This window comes from Macrobrachium nipponense, chromosome 16, assembly GCF_015104395.2.
Source record: "Macrobrachium nipponense isolate FS-2020 chromosome 16, ASM1510439v2, whole genome shotgun sequence".
NCBI classification, from domain to species: Eukaryota; Metazoa; Arthropoda; class Malacostraca; order Decapoda; family Palaemonidae; genus Macrobrachium; species Macrobrachium nipponense.
In genome coordinates, this window is record NC_087209.1 from 7,545,075 (window position 1) to 7,571,429 (window position 26,355).

Here is a 26,355-nt window from a genome sequence, read left to right on the forward strand (position 1 = left end):
TAAAAGGACCGAAGGTTTGTATGCCCGTGTCGGAACAAATGCAATTTTTATGCTAAAAGTTTTTTAAAAAAAAAGTACTCACTCTGATATTGCCCAAGCTAAACCAAAGCCATCGTAAGTTGACGTCCTCGCCCTACTCATCAATGATGATCAGGAGCTTTAGTCGCAGACTTGGAATAAAAAAAAAAGGGAAAAAAAAAATAATGTATATATCTAATCAACAAATAGTTCATTCAGCCCTACTGAAAGATACATGCTTACAATACAAGCTACTCAAATACACACAAAAGAAGAAAAATGATATTGTTAGTATACAATAAAGTTTTGTACATACTTACCTGGCAGATATATACTTAGCTTAGGTCTCTGACGTCACGACAGAAAATTCAAAACTCGCGGCACACGCTACAGGTAGGTCAGGTGATCTACCTTACCCGCCGCTGGGAGGCGGGTGTAAGAACCAGTCCCCCTTTCCTGTCAGGTTATTTTCTTCCACCTGTCTCCTGAGGGGAGGCTGGCGGGCCATCAATCGTATATATCTGCCAGGTAAGTATGTACAAAACTTTATTGTATACTAACAATATCATTTTTGTACATGAACTTCCCTGCCATATATATACTAGCTGATTGACACCCTTGGTGGAGGGAAAGAGACACATACTTACTTAGAAAGTGGGGACAAACACATGTTAAAGGAATACATAATATAAACCTCTGGTTCTTACCTGATTTAGGCAGAAGACTTGATAGTTACTGTCTATTAGTCTGCGTTGCCTAAAGAGTCTCAGCGAGGGCGTGACCCTATGGCTGAAGAACTCTTTGGGTCTACAATGGGAACTGAGTCCACTTACTTGGCAGAATCCAAGCAGGATCTGGTCAATGGGGATCAACCCGCTTACATGCCAGAGCCTATCACTACCAATTGCAAGGAGCCTTAAGCACAACCGATCACCTAACCAATTACTAACATTAGTATACGAAAGAAGGAGCTGCCTCCTGCAACTTCCTTCGTACAACCAAAAAACTCAAACTTAAAACTAACAGGGAAAAAAGGATTAAAAAGGATGTGTTTCAGCTCCCTGCCCCCAGCACTGAAATCCGCCGATACGTAAGGGCCTAGCCCAAAACACTTATCATACGTAATCGATACGTCCTTAGGTAGTGATTAGAGAAGACTGATTCACACCTCCAAAAGTGGCCTTCATAAGGTTTTGTAATGACAAATTCTTCTTGAAAGCCAAAGACGTCGCGATGGCCCGTACTTCGTGCGCCTTGACTTTCAGAAGGTTGTAAACTGTTGCTGATTGCAAGAAAGAGTGTGCTTCTCTAATAATATTCCTGATAAAGAATGAGAGTGCATTTTTAGATAAGGGCCTACTGGGGTCCCTTACAGAGCACCAGAGATTGCTCTACATTAGCGGCAAGTCTTTTCTTCCTCTGAAGATAATATTTCAGGCTTCTCACCGGGCAAAGAGATCTCTCCTCTTCTGTCCCGACTAAGGAGGATAAGCTTTTGATTTCGAAGCTCCTGGGGGGGCCACGGCGAAGAAGGTTTTCATTCTTGGCTAGGAAAGCCGGAAGAAAAAGAGCAAACCGCGGAGCCTCCTTGGAAAACCTACCTCACCTTCTAGAGCCTGCAGCTCGCTGACCCTCTTTTGCTGACGCTAACGCACAGAGGAAAAGAGTCTTCATCGAAAAGGTCTCTGAACGAAGCAGCAGCTGGGGAGGTTCGAACCTTGAGGACCTCAGGAAGAGCAGCACGACATCAAGATTCCAGCTAGGCACTAAGGAGGAGGTTCTTTTAACCGTTTCAAACGATCTGATTTAAATCATGGAGGTCCTTGTCCTCAGATATGTTTAATCCTCTATGACGAAAAACTGAGGAAAGCATGCTCCTGTACCCCTTGATGGTGGAGACAACCAAACCCGCATTTTTCCCTCAGGAAGATAAGGAAATCTGCAAATCTGCGTCACAGAGGTACTGGAGGAGGAAACTTTATGAGTCCTGCACCAGCGTCGAAAAACATCCCACTTCGACTGGTAGATCTAGATGTGGAAGGTCTACGTGCATTGGCAATAGCCCTTGCAGACTTTGCCGAAAAAAGCCCTTAGCTCTGACGAGACTCTTGATAGTTCTGAATCCAGTCAGACTGAGAGCGGGGAGGAGGTTTTTGTGAAAACCTCGTCGAAGTGGGGCTGTTTGAGCAGATCGACTCTTAGAGGTAGGGATCTTGGACATCCACCAGCCATTCCAGTACCTCTGTGAACCAGTCGTGGGCGGGCCAGAACGGAGCTATCAACGTCATCCTTGTTCCCTCTGACGCTGCGAATTCCTTAACGTCCCCTCCCCTATAATCTTGAAAGGCGGGAACGCGTACAGATCCAGATTCCTCCAATCCATGAGGAATGCATCTATTGCCACTGCTCTTGGGTCTGCAATAGGGGAGCAGTATAGATCTATCCGCGCATTCCTGGAGGTCGGCAAAATAGATCCAAGATGGGGCCTGCCCCACGTCCTCCACAGCTCCTGGCATACGTCCGCGTGCAGAGTCCACTCTGAGGGAAGGACTTGATTCCTTCTGCTTAGCAGATCCGCTCTGACATTTCTTTTCTCCCTGTACGAACCTGGTGAAGAAGCCTTATGTCCTTCCTCTGACCACAAGAGGAGCGATCTCGCTGTCTCGTACAGGGAGAGAGTGAGTCCCCCCGGTTTTCGAATGTAAGCCAGGGCTGTAGTGTTGTCGGAGTTGATCGAAACATATTTCCCTTTACGAGGGGGTTCGAAGGTCTTGAGAGCTAACCAAATCGCTGTTAGCTCCTTCTTGTTGATGTGCCAGGACACCTGATCTCCCCTCCAGGTGCCTTACACTTCTCTCGCCCCGAGAGTAGCTCCCCAACCTTTGTCCGAAGCGTCTGCATACAATACTAGGTTGGGGTTCCGGACTTGCAAGGAAAGGCCTTCCTTGAACAATAGAGGGTCTAGCCACCAACGTAGATCCTCCTTATCTCTTGCGAAATCTTGAACGCAAAGTCCAGACCTTGATATTTCCGATCCCAGTTCCTCGTCAGGAAGAACTGTAGGGTCTGAGGTGCAACCTTTCCTAGAGAAACGAATTGCTCCAGAGAGGAGAGTGTCCCAACAGACTCATCACTCCCTCGCTGTGCATACATCTTTCTCTAGAAAGATTGCTACCTTCTCCAAAACCTCGGGTTATCCTCTCTGGGGAGGGGCGGATAACGCCCGAAAAACCAGAGAAGCCATCAGAATCCCCAGATAGATACGCTCTTGACTGGGGATTAGCTGTGAACTTCTCGAAATTCACTAGCAAACAGAGAAGCTGCTAGATCCAACGTCACTCGTAAGTCCTCCAGACATTTCTCCTTGGATTTGGCCCTGATAAGCCAATCGTCCAAGTAGAGGGAAATCCTCACTCCCTCGAGATGAAGCCACTGGGGCAACGTTCTTCATCAGTCCTGTGAATACTTGGGGGGCCGTGGAAAGGCCGAAGCATAGGGCCCTGAACTGAAAAACGTTCCCTCCCCACATGAATCTGAGATATTTGCGAGAAGAAGGATGGATCGGCACATGGAAGTAAGCGTCCTGAAGGTCCAGTGACACCATCCAGTCCCCGGGACGAAGAGGGCTGCTAAGAAACTGATGACGTCGTCCTCCTAGCGAACTTCCTCTTCTTCACAAAGACATTCAGGGCGCTTACGTCCAGAAAAACCGGTCTCCATCCTCCTGAGTTCTTGGGAACTAGGAACAAACGGTTGTAGAACCCCGCTGAAAGTGGGGTCCTGAACCATCTCTATTGCCTCTTTCTCTAACATCAGCTCTACCGCTAGAGCGAGGGCTTGATTCATCAGTGGGTCTTTGTATTTTGGCCACCAGTGCCCTTGGAGTGGTGGTCAAGGGTGGTCTCGAAATAAAGGGAATGAGGTATCCCTCTTGATGATCGCGAGGGACCAGTTGTCCGCCCCCTTCCGTGCCCAGGACATCTGCAAAGTTTCAGAAGTCTGGCACCCACAGTTGTCTGGAGGACACCCGAACTATTTCTTGGCCCTAAATAGACCGGGAAGAAGGTCCTCCTCTTCTAGGTGGTCTCGAACCTCTGGAGGAAGAAGAGCGAGACGAAGGTCCTCCTCGAAAGGGTTCTTGCCTACTTTGAGCCTCTTTCTTCGTCTTCTGCTGAAACGAAGGTTTCGGAATTCTAGCCGAGCGAGCTAGCATATCCTGCGTCGCTTTTGCTGATAACGAGCTGGAGATATCGTTAATCGTCTTCTTGGGGAAGAGTTGCGGGGAAAGTTGCGAATACAGCAAGGAAGCTCTCTGTGCGTGCGAAACCGCCTTGGTAAGAAAAGAGCAGAAAACGGCCCTCTTTCTTTACCACTCCTGCAACCAAAAAGAGAAGCAATTTCCCCGGAACCGTCTCTCACTGCCTTGTCCATGCAAGACAGAACTGCGTGGAGGTCTTCAGGCGAAAGAGTGTCTTGCTCTTGAGTCCTCTTAGCCAACACTCAGGGTCCAGGGTCAAGTCAAGAAAGTTAAAAACTTCTAAGACTCGGAAACTTATTCCCTTCAGAAGGTGATCCACAAAACTCGCTCATACCCCACGTCGTCTTCGCAGAATTCAGCGCCGAGCGACGTGCGGAATCGACCAACGAAGAGAAGTCCGAGTCTGCAGAAGAGGGAAGAGTTAGACCCAAGGGCTCTCCTGACTCGTACCAGAACCCCATCTTACCCGTCAGCTTGGACGGGGAAAGAAAAAACTGTCTTGCCCTTCTCTTCTTTTGAAAGCAACCAGTCGTCAAAGTTCTTCATAGCCTTCTTCATAGACACTGTAGGCTTCATCTTAACGACCGAAGACTTCTTAGCCGTATTGGTCGTTGAAAATAAGGACGGAGGAGACGGAGAGCAACGGCCGAAACGAGACTCCCCAAAATCTTGCAAGAGGAGGTCTGTAAGTCTCTTATACAAAGAAACCGAAGCATCCTTGGGCAAATCTTCCTCCGAATCAGCAACAAATTCTTCCGAAGAATGACGTTCTAGAAGCTCTACTGCCCGGAGGAGAGCTAATCCTTGGAGAGCGCCTGTTCGTGGAGAGCGCCTACTGGAAGAAAAACCACCGGGAGAGCGCTTACACGGAGAGCGCCTACCAGGAGAGCGCCTACCAGGAGAGCGCCTACTTTGAGAGCGCCTCCCAGGAGAGAGCCTACTAGGAGAGCGCCTAGTTGGAGAGCGCCTACTAGGAGAGCGCCTACTTTGAGAGCGCCTCCCAGGAGAGAGCCTACTTGGTGAGCGCCTGCTAGGAGAGCGCCTACTTGGGGAGCGCCTACTAGGAGAGCGCCTACAAGTGGAAGCCGTCTGTCGGAAACAGATTCTAACTCCACAGAAGAGCGTCTGGATACGGGAGAGCGCCTATCAGGCTCTCTGCTGCTGCTAGGCTCTTGGCGCCTGCCATCCTCAATACGCCTGCCAGGCTCTTGACGCCTGCCACGGGGAGAGAAAACATCCCCAGATGAATCCCTGTCAGAAGCGCGGCGCTTACAAGGCTCTGAGCGCCTATCCAATCGTGAGTGCTCTAACGGAGGAGAAACTTAAAATTCCCGTTGCCGACCTACCAGGTTCTAGGCGCCTACTAGGCTCTTGGCGCCTACTAGGCTCTTGTTGCCTACTAGGCTCCGAGCGTCCGTCAAAGGAGGAGGGCCACCAGGCGAAGAACTCTTCCTTCGCTCCTGACGAAAAACTAGGCTCTTGACGTCTGTCAAGCTCTTGACGCCTAACTGAAGAGGAGCGGAAATCCTGAGGAGAGAGCCTGCCTGGCTCCTTACACCTTACATGCTCACAAACTCTTGCTGGGAAGAGAGGAGAGCCTACTCGGAGAAAGATCCCGAGCTCCAGCCTGCACTTCTGAACTCCTACTAACAGGCTCAAAAGCTCTTCTAGCCAAAGGAGATTTAGCCGAAGGAAACGTTCTTAGACTTCTTCACCGGAAGTGAGGCGTCCTTCCGACGATGAGAAGTCCGGCAAATAGGACTCTGCTAAAGCCGCAATCTGCGCCTGCAGACCGCCAGGATACGCGCAGGAGATCTCTTAAACTCCTCTACAGGGGACGAAGTCCGAGAGCGAACAGGAGAAGCGTAACAGGACGAAATCTTGGTTCTCTTGCGTTCCACTTCAGGTTCTTCCGCGAAGGATTCGGGGCTGGAAGAATGGCGCAAGGATCTTCCGGGGGCCTCTTGAGAGGGCGAGACGACTCCGATGCGCTCCATCTACGCTGAGGAGAAGGCGACGAAGATGACGAGAAGCACTGGCGCAATAACTCCTCTTGGTTCGTTCCAAGGCAAGCCACTGGGAACGAGCAACAGGAACTGCCGAGGGACGCCTGACCGGTGGGGGTTCTCCCTAACCTTCCTGCGGCTTTCGGACTTTCCTCCTCCTCCACTGGGTCTGGGAGTCTGGAAGAGGTCTAGGCCTGGAAGCGTTAGTGAGCCGGTCAGAACGCACCCTCCACTGCACTAGGGGTCACTGCACTGATCACTTGCACTATCATCACTCTTACCTTGTCGAGAGCGCGCGAGGCTCTCCTTACTCCTGATCGAGGCTCTCCAGAAGCAACTTCCGAAAACGAATCTTCGGGTTCAAAGCTGGGCGCAGGGGCTGAAACTGGAGAAGAACTACTTCTACTACAGGATTCTCAGCGTCAACTTCACTCACCCTCGATCTAGAACTCTTTGAAGAAGCCTTGCGCACCCTATCTTTCTCTAACTTTCTCACATAAGAAGAGAGAGCCTTCCAACCATCCTCATCCAAATTCTCACACTCTTTGCAAGGGTTTAATAAAAGAGCATTCATTCCCTCTACACGACTCACATACCGAGTGAGGATCTAATGCAGCTTTAGGAAGCCTAACTTTACATTCCTTCTCTGAACAACCCCTAAATAAAAAACTAGGTTTCTTAACTTCAGAATCATCCATGATTATAGATATGAAAGAGAAATCCAAAAGAAAAATCCAAAAAACAGTCCAAAAAGCGTTATGCCAAAGCCAACAACCAAAGTGTACTTCACCAAATCCAAATCGTCGGCAACGAGAACGAATTTCAACTATCGTAAGGACTGAACAACAGGTGTTGTCCAGCCGGCGACAGAAAATAATCTGACAGGAAAGGGGGACTGGTTCTTACACCCGCCTCCCAGCGGCGGGTAAGGTAGATCACCTGACCTACCTGTAGCGTGTGCCGCGAGTTTTGAATTTTCTGTCGTGACGTCAGAGACCTAAGCTAAGTATATATCTGGCAGGGAAGTTCATGTACAAAATGACTCCATTGCCATAACCTCCTTGTGCTCTGATGAGTGGTCACAGTACAAAACGTTTTCTTTTTTTATTCATAAAGTCCTTATTATATCATCTTATATAGAGTAACCTTTCCTTGGCCCTTATCAGAGATATTTATTACTTCTTCATTTTCAGTAATGTATTTAGTACCTCCAGTTTGTGAGCTTTTTAAAGCTTAATGTTCTTTGCACATTCTTTTATGAGTCTAATCTCTAGCATAAAGATTGATTTTCACAGATTGAATACTTGCTAGCAAATTAGCTAAACAAACTGAGTCATACTGCTGGACTCTCATAAGGATTATCTGGAGCATTAAATGTTTTAAAAAAGGAGCCAAAGTGTCGAACAAAACAAAAAAACTGAGCTGAAGAAATCAAGCAACTAAGTAGGGAAGAAGAAGAAGAAGAAGAAGAAGAAGAAGAAGAAGAAGAAGAAGAAGAAGAAAGAAGAAGAAGAAAAATAAAAAATAAAAGAACAGCTGAAAAATGATATTGTTATTTTTACAATAAAGTTTTGTACATACTTACCTGGCAGATATATACTTAGCTTACGTCTCTGACGTCACGACAGAATTCAAAACTCGCGGCAAAATGCGACAGGTAGGTCAGGTGATCTACCCCACCCGCCGCTGGGTGGCAGGTGTCTGAACCAATCCCCCTTTCCAGTCATAATTTTTCTTCAACCTGTCTCCTGAGGGAGGCTGGGAGGGCCATCAATCGTATATATCTGCCAGGTAAGTATGTCAACAAAACTTTATTGTAAAATACAATATCATTTTTGTACATGAACTTTCCTGCCAGATATATACTTAGCTGATTGACACCCTTGGTGGAGGGAAAAAAAGACTGAGGTAACAAGGAAAAAGGGGAAACAACATCTGTTGTAGGATACTAACAACCTTGGTTCTTACCTGATAAGGCTGAAGACTTCATAGTTACTGTCTATTAGTCTGCAAAGCCTGAAGAGCTACAGCGAGGGCGTGACCTACAGCTGAAAAGACTCTTTGGGTCTAACCGAAGGGATTTGATATCCACTTACTCAGTAGAATCCAAGTCGGATCATGTCAATGGGGATTCGCCCTCTTAAATGACAGAAGCCTGACCACTACCAATTGCAGGGAGCTCTAGCACGAACAGATCACCTAACCATTCTAAATGTTAGCAATACGAATAGAAAAGATGCCTACCCGCATCCTCTTTCAAACAACCACCATACAAACACAAACAATAGGGGAATGGGGTTTACAAAGGATATGCTTCAGCTCCCTGCCCAGCACCGAATCCACCGATACATACGGGCCTAACGCGAAGCACTTCTCGTAAGTAATCTTGACGTCTCTAAGGTAGTGGTTCGTGAATACTGAATTGCATCTCCAGAATGTTGCTTTCATCAGATTCTGGAGTGACATATTCTTGTTGAAAGCCAAGGACGTCGCAATGGCTCTTACCTCGTGAGCCTTGACTTTCAAAAGCTTGAAGTGATCCTCACCGCAAGCCAAAATGTGCTTCCTTCACGAGGCTTCTAATAAGAAGGACAAAGCATTTTTAGACAATGGTCTACTGGGATCCTTAACAGAGCACCAAAGTCTGTCCTTAATGCCCCTTAAGAGACTTCTTCCTCTGGAGGTAGTATCTTAAAGTCCTCACAGGGCAAAGAGTTCTTTCTGGCTCTTCCCCTACCAGGGGAGCTAAGCCTGGAACCTCAAAACTCCTGGCCAAGGATTTGAGGGGTTCTCGTTTCTTAGCTAGAAAAGAAGGAAGGAAGGAACAAATCACGGAATCTCCTTTGAAACCTACCCTTCCTTCTAGAGCATGAAGCTCACTAAACTCTTTTGGCAGATGCTAAAGCCAAAAGAAACAGAGCCTTCTTCGTAAGATCCTTGAAAGAAGATGACTGGGGAGGTTCGAACTTCGAGGACCTCAGGAAACGAAGAACCACGTCCAGGTTCCAGCTCGGAATTTGAGACGAGGGTTTCTTGCAAGTTTCAAAAGATCTTAGCAGATCATGTAGATCTTTGTTGTGGAGATATCTAAAATTCCTGTGCCTAAACACAGCTGCTAACATGCTCCGATATCCTTTGATGGTCGAAACTGCCAGACCACATTTATCCCTGAGAAAAACCAGGAAATCTGCGATTTGGGTCACAGAGGTACTGGAAGAGAAAGCTTCTGGTTTCTGCACCAACGGCGAAAGACGTCCCACTTCGACTGGTAGACACTAAAGGGTAGAGGGCCTTCTAGCTGATGCGATAGCCTTCGCTGCCTTAGCTGAAAAACCCCTTCGCTCTGACAAGACTTTTGACAGTCGAAAGCCAGTCAGATTGAGAGCGGGGGAGGTTTCTGTGATACCTGTCGAAGTGGGGTTGTCTGAGCAGATCTACTCTTTGTGGAAGAGCTCTTGGAAAGTCCACTAGCCATTCCATACCTCTGTGAACCAATCTTGGGCCGGCCAGAATGGAGCTACCAGCGTCATCCTTGTCCGCTTCCGAGGCCGCAAACTTTCTGAGTGTTTTGACTCAGAATCTTGAATGGAGGAAAAGCATAGACGTCCAGACCTCGCCAGTCTAGGAGGAAAGCATCGACTGACACTGCTCCTGGGTCCGAGATCGGGGAGCAGTAGAGGTCTATTCTCTTGTTCTTTGCTGTCGCAAAAAGGTCGATATGAGGTCTGCCCCATAACCTCCACAGGTCCTGGCAAACTTCTGAGTGCAGAGTCCACTCCGAGGGGAGCACTTGATTCCTCCTGCTCAGGAGATCGGCTCTGACATTCCTTTCTCCCTGTACGAACCTGGTGAGGAGAACAAATCTTCCTTGCTGAGACCACAACAGCAAGTCTTCGCTGTTTCGTACAGGGAGAAAGAGTGTGTCCCCCCCTGCTTTCTTATGTAAGCCAAGGCTGTGGTGTTGTCCGAGTTGACCTGAACTATAGCATTTCGGACGTGGGGCTCGAAGGCTTTTAACGCCAACCACACTGCCATCAAACTCTTTGTTGTTGATGTGCCAGGACACCTGTTCCCTCCCAGGTGCCTGACACTTCTGTTCCCTAGGGTGTCGCACCCCAACCCGTCTCCGACGCGCGGAAAACAATACTTGGTTCGGGTTTGGCATGTACAGAGACAGACCTTCTGCAAATCGGAGAGGATCTGTCCACCACAGAAGGTCCTTCTTGATTCCTTTTGATATCCTGAAGGAGAATCCAGGTCTAGAGAGACACCTTCAGTTCCGGTAAAGGAAGAATTTGGAGAGGTCTGAGATGGCAACCTTCCTAGAGAAACGAATTGCTCCAGCGAGGAAAGTGTCCCCAACAGACTCATCCACTCCCTCGCTGTGCATGCATCTTTTCTTCTAGGAAGGTCGTTAGTTTCTCTTGGCAACGAGCAATCCTCTCTGGTGACGGTTTTTTTTTTATGCCCGAAAATCCGGAGAAACCTTCATCCGAATCCCCAGATATATCAGCTCTTGACTGGGGATTAAATGTGACTTCTGGGAAGTTCACCAGAAGACCCCAACGAAACTTGCTAAAGTCAGTGTCTTTTGTAGGTCCTCCAGACATCTTTCTTGTGAGCTTGCTCTGATCAGCCAATCGTCTAGATAGAGAGACAGCCTCACTCCCTCCAAATGTAGCCACTCCGCGCACATTCTTCATTAAACCCGTGAAAACTTGAGGGGCTGTCGAAAGGCCGAAGCACAAGGCCCTGAATTGGAAGATCTTCCCTCCCATCATGAATCTTAGAAACTTCCGTGAAGAAGGATGGATAGGCACATGGAAGTAAGCGTCCTGAAGATCTAGGGACACCATCCAGTCCCCTGGACGAAGCGCCGCCAACACTGAAGAAGTTGTCTCCATGGCGAACTTCCTTTTTTCTACGAAGACAATTCAGGGCGCTTACATCCAGAACCGGTCTCCATCCTCCTGAGCTCTTGGGAACTAGGAACAGTCTGTTGTAAAAAACCCGCAGAATGAGGATCTTTCACTAGTTCTATCGCCTCCTTCTCCAGCATAAGATCTACTGCTAGAGAGAGGGCTTGATTCATGATGGGGTCCTTGTACTTGGCTACCAACTCCCTCGGAGTCGTCGTCAACGGAGGTCTTGATAAGAAGGGAATGAGGTAGCCTTTGCGGACAATCGAGAGTGACCAGTTGTCCGCCCCTTTCTGGGCCCAGCCACGTCGGCAAACTTCAGAAGTCTGGCACCCACTGATGTCTGGAGGACTTGAATCCTACTTCTTCCCTCTGATGGATCTAGAGAAGGTCTTCCCTCGTTTAGTGGGTCTAGATCCTCTAGAGGAAGAAGCTCTGGTCAGAGGGACTCCTCGAAAGGGCTCCTGCCTAACTGGAGTCTCTCTCTTGGTTTTAGCTTGGAAAGAAGAGTGAGGCTTCCTGGTAGACTGGGCTAGCATGTCCTGTGTAGCCTTAGCTGAAAGGGCACAAGAAACATCCTGAACGATCTTCTTAGGGAAGAGTTAGGAGAGAGCTGAGAATACAGGAGAGAGGCTCTCGAGCATGCGATACTGATTTCGTCAGGAACGAACAGTACACAGATCTCTTCTTGATCACTCCCGCTCCGAAAAGTGAAGCTATTTCACTCGATCCATCCCTCACTGCCTTGTCCATGACACGTGAGAAACACTGATAAGATCCTCAGGAGAAATGGAATCCGGGGTCTGCGTCTTTTCTTGGCCAAAACGCCCAAAGACCAGTCTAGGAAGTTAAACACCTCCAGGACTCGGAACATTCCCTTCAACAGGTGGTCAAGCTCATTCATCCCCCATGGTCGTCTTAGCAGACATGAGGGCAGAGCGTCGAGAGGAATCCACCAGTGAAGAGAAGTCCGAGTCTGCCGAGGATGGAAGAACGAGGCCCGGGGGGGAAGGGTTCTCCCGATTCATACCAGAATCCTAGTTTCCCAGTAAGCTTAGAAGGAGGGAAAGAGAACACGTCTTCCCTTTCTCTTCCTTCGAAAGAAGCCACTCACCAAAACCTCTAAGCGCCTTCTTCATGGAGATTGCAGGCTTCATCCTGACACAGGATGAAACCTTCGAAGTTTTCGAAGTCGAAAATAACGAAAGAGGCGAGGGCGGGGCGACAGGAGAAAGGGCGTCTCCAAATTCCTGAAGCAACAGGTCCGTCAACCGCTTGTATGAAGAAACGGAGGAATCCTTAGGAATTTCTTCTTCTGAGGGATCCTGTTCTTCTTTCCGCCGAAGATCCTTCACGATCCTTACGATGAAAGGCTGTCTTGTCCTCAGCCGAGAGTCCATCCTTGGAAGAATGTCTGGAAGAACTCTGACATCTAACCGGGGAAGTTATAACTTCCGTTGAGCTTCTGCTGAAAACTCCTTCTTGTGCAGGATGAGGGCGCATTCTAGGCTCTTGGCGCCTAACGAACGCAGGGCGAAAATCTGGCGAAGAGCGCCTATCAGGCGAAGAGCGCCTATTAGGCGAAGAGCGCCTATAGGCGAAGAGCCTATTAGGCGAAAAAAGCGTCTATCAGGCTCCTGGCGCCTGTCTAAAGGAGAGCGGCTGCCTGGCGAAGAGCGCCTGTGATGCGGAAAGCGATATCAGGCTCTTGGCGCCTGCTGCGAGGAGAGCGAATCTCTGGCGACGAGCGCCTATCAGGCGAGAAGCGTCTGACAGATTCCCGGCGCCTAACTCGAGGAGAGCGAAAATCGGGAGAGAGCGCCTTGAAGGAGAAGAGCGCCTACCAGGCTCTTGGTGCCTGCTAAGCGAAGGGCGGCTGACAGGAAGAGAGCGCCTGTCTACCGAAGGGCGTCTGGTCACAGGAGAGCGAAAGCCTGAAGGAGAGCGGCTACCATGAGAAAAACGCCTACCAGGCTCCTGGCGTCTGCCAGCGGGAGAGATCCTGTCTCGAGACGAGCGCCTGTCAGGAGAGGCTCGTCTACGGGAAGCATGCCCCTTGTCCGACGGAGAAACGATGTCCGCAGGAGAGCGCCTCGTACTACGATCCACTCCTGGAGAGAGGGCAGTTACTGACGAATAGCGTAAGCCTGGAGAGAGCGCCTGGACTTCTTTACAGGGAGCGAGACGTCCTTCCTACGACCAGCATTCACAATCAAGGAGTCAGCCAGAGCCGTAATCTGCGCCTGCAGACTAGCCAACACACGTGTAGGAGACTTAACAAAGTCCTTCCGGGAGACGCAGCTCGATCCTTACTAGGAGAGCGAAACTCCAAAGAAATCCTCGGTTTCTTGACATCCAATCCAGGATTTTCCGAAAAAACTTCAGGGCTGGAGGGGGAGCGCGGAAGAAGCCTGCCAGGCTCTCTTCGACGGCCGAGAAGCTTCCGAGGAGCTCCAACCACGTTTGGGCGAAGGAGGAAGGCAAGGCGAAGACGAGAAGCATTGCCGTAAGACTTCTCTCTTGGCGCGATCCAAGGTAGCCTGGGATCGAACATCAGGCGCTACCGAGGGGACGCCTGACCGGTGGGGGTTCTCCCTAACCTTCCTGCGGCTTTCGACTTTCCTCCTCCACTGGGTCTGGGAGTCTGGAAGAGGTCTAGGCCTAGAAGCATTAGGGAGCCGATCAGACGCACCCTCCACTGCACTGGGATCACTGCACAAATTGCTATCACTCTTACCTTCTAGCACTTTAATTTTCAGCTCCATGCTGGCGAATAGTGGCTCTCATAGTGTCCACCTCCGAAGGCGCATCTTCGGGTTCGGTGCAGGAAGCAGGGGCTGAAACTGGTAAAGGCGCTACGTCTACAACAGGGTTATCAACTTCAAACTCGCTAGCGCGAGACCTACTAGAAACTCCTAGATGAAGCTTTCCTAACCTTGTCCATTCTCAAGCTTTCTTACATAAGAAGAAAGCGCCTTCCATCTCTTCATTCAAATTACCACATTCATTACAAGGGTTAATAAATGAGCAGTCATTCCCCTACACCTCATGCATACTGTTGTGAGGGTCTACCGCAGCTTTCGGTAGCCTCACCTTACAATCGGTAACAGAACAAACTCTGAACATAGTTGATTTCTTAATTTCCAAATCAGACATAATGAAATTCCAAGAATAATCAAAAGAATAATCCAAAACGGTCCACAAATCGCAAATGCCAAGCAAGGAGCAGGTACTTCACCAAAAGTCCGTTGAAACAATCCAGGGCGAAACGAGTAATAATTCAAAATCGAGAGGTATCAACAACAGATGTAGTCAACACCGGCGACAGAAAAATTATGGCTGGAAAGGGGATTGGTTCAGACACCTGCCACCCAGCGGCGGGTGGGGTAGATCACCTGACCTACCTGTCGCATTTGCCGCGAGTTTTTGAATTCTGTCGTGACGTCAGAGACGTAAGCTAAGTATATATCTGGCAGGAAAGTTCATGTACAAAAATCAAAATGCAGAGAGCAATGAAGGTAAGACCAACGGGACACTGCAATGAACCTTTACTACCATGTAAAAAAAAAGTAAGACACATTTGTTTTGACACATACTAATTGTAAACCCCCCTAAAATGAATACATTGTAGTGCAATGTACATATGTAATGACATGAAACAGCCATCCCTGTGACAGAAGTAAAATATTTTTGTGAAAGAGTAAAAATTTAGTCCAAAAGGCCACCAACCTAAACAGCTAACAAAATTTTTAAAATCTTACTCGTAGGATAGTTGCTGTTTCTAACATCTCTGCCATAAACGTTGAAACTCCCTTCAACTGACAGTCACCAGCACCAACTCTTGCTGAAAAAAAAACAACCCATCAGTTGTAAAACTCAGAATTAAATTAGCATTGTAAACACTGCATGCACTACCATCCAAATTATATTATCTTGAAAGGTTTTTTATTTTTTTTCTATTTCTGAAAGTATTGCATTTATACATTTATACCATGGTGAGAAAAATTTATTTTTTCAAGAATTTCAACACAGCCCACAACTCACAAAAAGCCTTGCACTGATGAAAGAAAAGTACAAGGACAGTAAATGCAAAACATTACGATGGACTGTCAATAGCAAAGGGGAACTGGAACAAATAAAAGTACGACCTTCGTAATGGTGCCTCTTATTAAGGTTTAGTACATTCTGTCTGCCCTCAGATTATTTTCTCTTGTTTTGTACATTTTTTTTTTAGTTTTTAAAAAATTGCCTCCGATTAAAGCTCTTTCAAATTAACCAATTAAGTGTAGTTACTCGAAAAATATGTTTCCTCATTTTCTGTCTCATCATATTAACAATATGAATCTAGAGCTTTCTCCCTATATAAATAACACATAAGAAAAAATACATATAAAACTTAATCTTACCCAGTATACTGTCCAACACAGAAATCTCAGCTTCATCACAAGCCACAAAAGACCCAATCTGAGCCATCAGTGCTGCTGCTCCAACCGATCTGAGGTATGTGCTTTTACCACCCATGTTTGGCCCGGTAATTATGTGAAAGAGTCCACCATCTGTTTTGAATATCCAAGGGTACTATACTATAAAAACCAGTTCAAAATATCACTGAGGAGACTTTAAAGTCACAAAAATATAAAAATCAAATAAAGCATAACAAGACTACATACTTCAAAAGTCCATGCACTAACATAGAAAAATAATATACACAATTACCTTCGTTTAAGGTACAATCATTTGGGAGGAATGTAAGAAATCTCATCCTGAAGTTCTAAACAAGGATGTCGAATCCCCTTCAACTTCATCACACCAGAGCCTTTGGGTAAAAAGCTTAGGTCGCACATAAGGAATGGGTTGCTGATACGCTGCTGTAGCCAAGGCGAAAACACAATCGAGGGTTGCAATAATTTGTCCAAACTGCTGAATAACTTCAACATATCCGGCTGAAAATATTAGAATGTATCGAGTCCTCATGAATAAATTCATACAAGATTAATTCACTCTATACTCATCGACTGGATGTACAACACAACTTTGATGTCTAGGTTATTCCGTTCTTACGACTTTTTCTCTAAACCAAGTGCACTAAGAGATGACAATACAAAATTTCCTTTTTGTGATATGAGCACCCACACTAAAAGTCAAGTGAATTAGGATATTACTGTAATATAATGCTATAATAAACCTTAGTTACTAAGACACAACGACATTATCTAATATGATCAAACAAAGGAGGGTATACTTGTTAAAATCAAGATATTCACTCAGTCATTATTAAAAAGTATGGAGACATTTGGTATTTTCAAATTTCAGCTATAGGGTGCTACAGCAAAATACCTTGTCAATCCTTTACAGCATTTCTCTAGACCAAGACTACTAAGAGCATGTAGCTAAATGAGTCACAGTTTAAATGCTCCTTGAAAGGCCCACTGTAGGCTAAAAATTTTGAAGACTGCACATAATGAATACCACATTAAAACTTACCAGCAATGCCTAATATCTCATTAACTACAACTTTCTGATGTGATCCGTATTCTTCTCGACAAGAGGTGTGTTGGTTATTCAAATCTTCCAAGGCGCTGTTTCTGAACCTCACACCAGCTTTGTTTGTATCTATCATTCGATAGCTCCTATTATTACGCAAGACTTTTTCTTCCTGTTTAAGATAAAAAAATATACATAAATTCTGGTAAACTATTAACAGAATTTGCTATTTAATTCAATTACACTGTTTGTAAATCGATAAAACTCACTCAAAAGGACTGGTTAGTATATGAAATGTGAGGACTGAAAATGGATCCTGTTATTGTTACTAAGATTAAAAAAGTTTACCTGGAAAAACAGCACAAAATTTCTACTCATCTGAAGACTTTTTTTCTTAAATGGAAGGTAGATGAAGCCAAGATACAGTTAAAAGAAGTGTGAAATTTTAGGTGTTAAAAGACCAATAAGGCAAAAAGCAATGTAGTTGTGTGCCAAAAAGGATCCTGCAATGTGAAACTGATAACTCCTATGTATGGGTATTTCATTACAACTGCATGGTACTCTTTATGTATGGGTACTGTATTAGATACTGTTTCTCTCTCAGTACTGGGTATTTCATTACAATTACATGGTACTCTTTATGTATGGGTACTGTAATTAGATACTGTTTATTTCTCAGTAGACCTATAAATCAGCAAGTTTCTATGCCTGAAAACAGCTCAGTAAAAACTGAATCTTCCAGACATAAATTTTTCCCAATGTGCTTAAAATTCTACTTACCTTTAAAGTGACTCTGAAGAAATATCCAAGTTGTGCATTTGACTCCAGTTTTATGGATTTGCCTGCTTCCAGGCCCAAGTCACTAGCAGCCTTTCTAAACTGACTCTGAATATCCTTTTCCAAATCGTCCATGTTCTCCCGCAGCACTGAAAGGAAAACGGTGTTCGAACTGGTATCTCTGTAGCAACTAAGTTATGAACTGTTATGAACTTAGTAATAATAATTTATTAATAAGGGATTTCTTATATCTGATATAATCTATTTTTCCTTGAAATTCTAGATGACTTAATGTACTGTAAATAATGACTTCTTAATGTATGGTACTGGCAAATAATTTTGCAAATAAAACCAGCATGAAAAAAAAAATTTCTTTTCATCTCTATCAAAAAAAAAACAAAACTGAGCTAAGAGTTCAAACATTAATCACATAAGCTCTCCAATTTATGGCTGTGTGTTAAACACCTTTTCAATGTAACGATGGTAATACAGTGATGTGCAAAACCATATAAACATTCAATTTTGATCTGTTCCTGCATTTGTTGATATCTGGTGTGATACTTTTGTCAAGCTGGCCAACAGCAACAAACTGCAGCATCACCTCTACCACACTATTTTCTCATTTTCTTAGCATGTTTACTATCAAGTGTAAATCACAAGCAGTGAAAAAAAAAAAAGGTGTTGAAATGTATTTCTTTTTTCATGAGCATTTCACAAGTATAATTCCAGGTCTACATGTACACATGATTTACATGTCTGCTTTTGTTTACTAATGTCTGTTCCTTATGATAAATGTTATATTTATTTCATGCTTCCTTTCCTTCTGCTTCATCCATTTTAATTTAAAAGATTATTGTATTTTATCAAGGAAAGAAGAAAATTAATGGCCAAAAGATTCAGAAAGGGTACACTTACTGGACTACTTAAGCATATGGATACGATGTTCAAGTAAACATTCATACATTTTTAAATGGTGCTGTAGCTGTTAGGAGTTCAAGACCACGGAGGCATTAAAGATAATAAAAGGAATCTCACCTCCAAGTTTGTCGTCAAAATCTGGCTTGATAACATATTCTCCCAACTTGGCTTGTTCCAAATCAACAGTTGTTTCAATCATCTCTTGGAACTTACTGAGGTCGGATATTAGTTCCTAAAAGGTAAAAAATATTGTATGTAAGTGTCTCGGGAATGACTAACATTTAAAACGTGTAACTTGTAACTGCAATACCTTACTTTTTAGTACAGGAGTGAACATATTCAAGGAACAATGTCCTCTTCATTGCATAGTTAAGGAATGCACAGTAAAAAAGAAAAAGTCTGTATAACTTACTCACCAAGATAAGTGCTAGGCAAATTACAGGAAAATTTGATCTGCTAGCAGCATTACTATACACTTAAACTGAAACCTAATTCAAAATCCTATGACGCAATACAATTTGAGAAGCTATAATAATTTTTAAGACATCTGAATGCAATTAAAGGAAGCTAGATTTTCTTAAGCAATAGGCTCTGGAATTCAAGCAGAACAAGCACAAAGTGATTTACCTGAAGAGGGGTCGTAAACACTGCTGCTAAAGACGTTACATGGGGACCTTCATATTTTGCAATAGCTTCACACATGCTGGGTAAACGCTGAACACAAACATAAAACCTGGAAAAAGAAATGTACTTCCATGAAAGACATAATAAGTTTTAAGGCTTACTTAGTAAGGACTTACGGGTTGGGGTGGCTCAGTGGTATCATTAGTTAATGTCTGCTTCACTGGTCCCTTGTTCAACTCCCAGCTGAGTCACTGATAAATTTTCATGTACACATGACCTTGTAGTGCTAAGCTAGAGACTGGTGTCTGTTTCTGCTTTTTTCCATAATTCTACTGGTGAATAACTCAAAAACTGTACTGCATTAACATTCCTCTATAATTATGCAGATATGAATAACTTTAAAATTTTTCTAACAACTTTATAATATTTATTTTTTCCTTGAATATCCAGTGTACATTTCACAAGGATCTTTTGGATATTGGCTGAAAAGGTTTATAAAGTAAAAGAATACACATTCAAAGAACTTCTACAAACATAAGAACCTGCCATATCTATAAGGCCTTTACATTTGAGGGTAATGCTAAACAGGGACATTTATCCTGTATGAGGCCCTGCACAGTTGAGACATCCTAAAAAAAAAAAAAAAGAATTAAGACTGACGTGAATGCCGAATGCCTAATACCTGTAAATAAAAATATACTCTATCAAGTTGACTATATCTCTGCTGTACTGACCTATAGCAATCCTGTAGTGTTGCTGCCTTACGAGTCAATTTTCGTGCCAACCTATGAAGATCAGGAATACTTCTAAGGTGTTCTTCTCCGAGGCTGTGACGTAATGTCAAACTGACGATACCAGATCTTCAACTAGGTCCTTGGCCGACTCCTCTGTCAATGGCAGCAAGGACTAGTCAAGACTTGGGTATCTATGTTTAAATTTAAATTTTAAAATATGATCTGATTACTTTTAAGATATGATCTGGTTGCTTTAAAAATAGTCATAAATTTCAAGCAATGCAGTGATCAGTCTCAAGAATTAAAACTATTTTAAAAGAGCAAGCTGTGCTACAAATACTTCCTTAAAAACTGTTAGGCATTTCTTGAGATATTTATATATTCTAAGCTGAATTTGGCAATTCTTAAAACAGCATTTTCTCTAAAACATGAGAAACCATTCGACATACCTATTTTGTTAATGTCAATGAGAGGCTGGCCGAAGCCACTGAGCAAGAAGACGATGACCCAATGGTGTTCGACATTTGTCCAAAAGGCCAAGAATGGTATGTGTTTTGGAAGACCCACCAGACACCAATCAAGTGTTTACTCCCATTGGCTCAACGTGAAGTGCTCTGACTGCAGCACATCTATTCTCACATACTGACTCAAGTCATATTGGGAGAGGCCAAACTGACCAAAGTTCGATTCATCGCTAAGAAGCTGAAAAATATTGTCACTTAAAAGACGGGATTTCTTCGGAATCACTTACTGCAATTCAAAGGAATTCATGGGTTCAAAAGTTCTGAGTAAAACTTGAAATCAGGAAACATGGTGGTTACTTTGGCACAAAATCTCAGACAGTTTGGCTACTTCCATCATGAAGGTTTAGGGGATCATGATGACTGGCATAATACAATAACATTTTTCTAAAATTTTCAACAAAATGTATACAATCTAGTTAACACATGGCTTGAGAATATGTAACATTTAATACTACAAAATATTTTGCTAAATAAGTGTACAATATGACTTTTAGACACAAAAAACTGGCTTCCTAGCATGAAAAAAAATAAACAAAGGCAAAATAATTTTCTATAATACAATGACTTAACAATACATTGGGAATGCTCAAGGTATGACTGAGAATCAATAATTATGTAACATTTCAACAGGTTACTCCATTACCTCCAGGTATTTGATCACTACAGTTAAGGCTGCAAGAGCAACAACACGATCAAATTCTGGTCTTGTTGCAACAGAGCCGGTGTCTTTTTCCCCGCAAGAGACGATCAGATCATTGGTCTGCGTCTTTCACTGAAAATTCACCCCTTTTTCTCTCAGTGACGAGCATTATTGCTTCTTGAAAGTACCTGGGATGTTAAATGTGTTAATAAATAAATAGTTACTAAAATAAAACACTTGACAGCCAGCATTATTAAATAAAACCACAAGATCTAAACTATTATATTCATTATATCTGTACAGGAGACCTATGCCGTTAAGAGAGAGAGGAAAACAAAATACTATACGTATAGAAGGAACAGAGTAAGAATATTTCATGACGCAAAGTAAATAAGAAATCATGTTTTTCAAATAGATCATTATCCTTCATTACATCAGCACGCAAAATTTAAAAAAATCCTTTGAGCATGTCACTGGGAAAGGCTGGAAGGTGAATAACTTCATTAACATAAAATCTTATATCTAAATACATCACCACCCATAATCATTAAGCTTTTTATTCTGTTCACCCTTCCAGAGTTGGACCTTTTACAAGTTCTCAATGAAGCTTCTGTTTTAATAAGAAAATCCATGAATTTTAAACCATGGACTGGGTCAGATCAGCCAAGGGCTGAACACTAGTGTTTTTACTGCCTTAGTACACCTTACACACATATAGAGCAGGGAACCAAACTCTGGCATCCATACTGAAAACCTCTCCTCTTTTAAATGCAATTGTCACCTATCCCCTTTCAGTGTTTTCCTAATTCCATATGCAGGCATTTAAATATAATACTTCTGATGATTTGGCAAGTGACTCACAAAAACATAAAACACACTTCAAATATCATCTAATACCATCTTAATCTTGTAAATAATACAAAGCCCTGAATAAGTTAGAATAAATATATAATAATGTTAAAACTTACATATTTTGAAAGATGGCAAATCTGGACTTAGCAAGTATCACCCACCTGTTTCAGCTTCACTCCACCTGGGCCCAAATCACCCTGGGCAATTAAGCATTCTTTAGGTCCAAGCTGAACAATCAGAGCCTCTAAATTACTGAAAGCTTCATTGTCAGTGAATTCTGAGACAGTCATGATCCTTCCTGCTGTGTCCACATAACCAACTCCAACAATCTGATGAGAAGGGCAAATAAAAGATCTGCAACAATGAACTAAATAAAAACCTCATTGTATTCAATTAGTTAAAGTTAATTTGAGTAGTTATGTTCTGTTGATCTTGCTAGATTATTGTACCTAATGACTTAACATTAACAGATTAAATATTCATTTATATTTTAGTGCAGATGATAATTCTGAAAACAGAATTACCATCAGTTACATGGGATAAGTTTATCCCCTACCACACAATCATCAAAACCTAGTGTCAATGAAGCCATTAAAATGTTACATGCTTACTTCAAAACAGGAACTTGTAAATACAAAAGAATATGTAATGAAACTTTACTGATTATAGAATAATCAATGCAAATGTCTTTTAGCTCTCCTTCATACAAATAACAACCGCAGCCTTCATCTTGTCAGGTTTCTTAACTGACCAGCTATGGTTTTGCTAGGCTACCTTTTTATACATTATTTATAGATAAATCTCTTCAACAGAATGGTTGGCATAAGTAAGTACCATTCAGTTTAGGCTGGAAATTTGTTGCTTAGCTAATTTTCTTATTCATCAGATAACCAAACCCGTAAATCATCTGATAGGTAGAGAGGCTACAGTCTCTCATAAAAAAATTAAAAAAGCAAATTCTTGTTCATCCATCAAAACCTTCCTGTGGTAATTAAGTCATTGTGTCGCTTGCACATCTCACTTAAGCACACAGCAACTTTGTCTTGTGACCAATTTTGTGATATCAGCTGGCAGCCTTCATTAAGTCTATACCAATTTTAAAGAAGCAAAGTTCATGTAAATTTTCATTCAATAAACTTTAATTAGAGCTTTAAAGTTTATCACTTGAGTCAGCAGAAGGGATTAGGAACATCTAACAGACAGATATTTTGTTTGAGCTGGAAAGCTGAAATGTGAAAAAAGATAAGAATATACAGGATGAATGGCAGTAACCCACATACACCATTACATTCCAATTGCTGCAAAGTATTTGCACACTTACCCTCTGTCCACTTTCATTAGCCAATTTTACAGCCATGACACCTGTTGTAACATGTAGCTCACTGCTTCCCCCAAACAAGATTTCTTCAAACTGGGATAAATTGCCAGGTGAAGCCTAAAAGAAACCAATACATCATTATTACAAAGCAGTGGGCTGTTAAATGAGATATTAAAATGGATACCCCCACCACTATAATACATGTTTATGGCAAAAGAATTTAACAGTTCTATATGCATTGGGCTATAGAAGAAGCACACTCCACATCAAAGACCATAAAGTTCACTCTTTCTCAAATACATTAAAGTTTGAGGTTCGGAAGTCATTATTTTTTTCAAAGCTTCACTTTCCTTCATTTATATCTACAGCATTATTGATAAAAGGGAGCCAACTGAAAGTAATTCAGTGTCTCACCACCCCTAACCTTACAGTAAACAAGCACGCTGAACACACCAGCCAATGCCAGTTCTACAGGAATGTAACAGAATTTAGATGATCAATATACAGTTAATGAAACTCCTGTGTAGTTGTACAAAACAGTAGTAAGAATTGTTCTTTGCACCAGGTTCATCTTTGAATCAGCATTTTAGAGGATGAACTGGATAGTGACTACCTTCTTTATTCCTGAATCCCCTGCCTCTTCAGCTTATTAGTGAAATGAATAATAAAATGTTAAATACTGCAAATACATACCTTGTATTCAGCCTCCCAATCATTCTTGCCAGACTTTTGCTTATAGACCTCAATTCGGTAGTGTTTAACAAGGAGCAGATCACGAACAAAGGACTCAAAATTCAATCGACTCAGGATGACAGACTCAACTTTGTTATCCCCTGGAATCATAAATGGTTTATTAAACCCTGTTGGGGAGGGTTACCCACTTACCCAAGAAGCCTTGAATGGTGCATAGTAGAAAGTGCTAAATGTTTTTCAATGAGGGGTCACATGAGACAAAAAAAAATAAAAAATAAAATAAAATAAAAAAAAACATTTAAACTGTACTCTAAAAGATAAACCATCATACATTGTGATATACTTGGCTCTTCTTACCCACTTTAATATGTAAATAGTAACAACCGCATAGATGTCAACCTCATGACTTGGGAAAGTAGAAATCAAGGTATACAATATTGCTAAACCACACTATTTTTCCATTTGCAAGGAGGAAGGGAGACTGCTGAAAATAACTTTGGAGGAACAACATCTGAGCTCTGCAAGTTACTTTGTCAAAACGGCAGCTTGCAAGAAGAGTTTGTTCTCAAAATCTATTTTTTTCCCTTATAACTCGCACCTTAAGAACTCCAACTATTTAATTAAAAAAAGTGCTGCTATAACACAGTGTGGGACTGGGCATTATCTAGTTTTGCTCATACGTATAGTTACATACCAGGTCAGTTCACAACGTTCTGATAGCAAGGCTACAGAACTCATATTAAGGTAAAAAGGGCAGAATTAAATTGAATAACTATGACAGGAGCAGACAGATATACTCACCTGCTCCCAAAAGTTTGATGACAGAATTAGTGTGGAACAGTTCCCTGGCAGCTAAAACAGCATCAGGTCCATGTACTGTGAAGTACTCTCCGCGATCAAATATTCTCACTGTCGTATTTGATTTCTGAAATGAAAGGCTTTTTAAATGAAAGCATAAGACAGCTCAGCTTTTTCAATTGCTGTATTTTCTATTCCAAGCGCTAAACCAAATTTACATAAGCAGGTAGGCAGCTTAAAAGGGAAGTAATGTACAGAATTTTTCATCGTGTTTTCTACGTGTATGGAATGGAAACATAAAATTTAGGTCAAAGGCCAAGTGTTGTGACCTATGAGGTCATTCAGCTTTGAAAGAGAAACTCAAGAGTGATAAGGTTCTTAGGGTGTGACAGGAGGAAGACCTTGCAGTTGCATTATCAAACAATTGTAAGAGTGGGTAGAAAGTAGGATAGAAAGAGAATATGAACAGAGGTAAAGTAAAAGTTACAAAAGGAACTGCAGATAGGGACCGGAGGGAAACTGAAAAGGACCCTTGAGTAACGTTCTACAGGGTGTAGCCACCTGAGGTGTACTGACAGCACTAGCCCCCTACAAGGATGTGTTATATGAGTAATAATGTGACATTTTTTTTTTTAGCTTCTTTACAATAGCTCAGCACAATTGTGCCCTGTCTGTAGATGCCCATATTAAAATGAACTTATCTGTCTAAAAATAACTAGCTAATAGTTATCCTTACTTTTCTATCACTGATAACCTAACATAATTAAGTATTTTACCCAATTAGCATATGCACCTGTGTGAATAGTTTTAATACTCTTAAAAACTACAAACAGGTAGAAATGGTAAAACTGAAGACTACTACCACGCTCCTCTGGTTTGGTATCTACTATAGAAGAATCACAACAACCGTGCATCTGATGTCTAGGCCCGTCCCTTACGACGCTCCTGATTGGCTGTTGATGAGCCAATCACAGGGCTGGAAACTGGAAATTCTCAGTCTCTCTCGAGAGTTCACATAGGCAGCATGTACGTTCCACAGCTCCTGAGGGATACTTTTGAAAGACGTATCCCTCAGGAGAGGTGGAACAGACATCCTGCCTATGTGAACTCTCGAGTGGGACTGAGAGTTTCTAGCCCTGTAATTGGCTGATCAACAGCCAATCGGGAGCACCGTAAGGAAATAGCCTAGACATCAGATGCACGGTTGATGTGAATTCAGTATAGTTTATGTGCAAATTGGGCCCAATGTTTAGCACTAGCCTCTTGGGATGAACGTAAAAATATAAACAAAATATTATAAATATCATAAACATAACCTAATTAAGAAATAAACCATAAATAAAAGGCAGTAGACATTCAGGTTGGCGACAAGTAGGAGGCAGGCGGCAGCTGTAGTCTTCTCTTTCATCCTAAAAATATCGTTTGAAATGCTAAATAAAATTCTTAAAATCTATTGAATTAAATATATTTACACAAATTTAAAATGCATAAAACTTTAATAAAAACTTACTTCAGGGAGGCTTCGCAAAAATGAGAGGAAACCCTGTTCGCCGGCTCCTTCTGCAAAAAAAAATAAATAAATAAATAAAAATAATAAAAAAATACCAAGTCAGCAATCAAAATATCAATATGCCTACATAAATAACAAAAATACTACTTGTTTTCTTCAAACGAATATTTAATACTGTCATTTCAAGAGTTAAAACTTTATTTTCCAAACTTTGCATCAAATAAATTACAAATAATTAAAATTTCAATAGATAGTAGTATATATATCCTATAAAAAAATTTC

At 42.7% G+C, this 26,355-nt stretch overlaps 1 pseudogene; it reads right to left on the minus strand.

Moving 5' to 3' along the window:
• Positions 1 to 140: 140 nt before the first annotated feature.
• LOC135195255 (DNA mismatch repair protein Msh2-like) overlaps positions 141 to 26,355 on the minus strand; it is a 54,492-nt pseudogene continuing 28,277 nt past the window's right edge.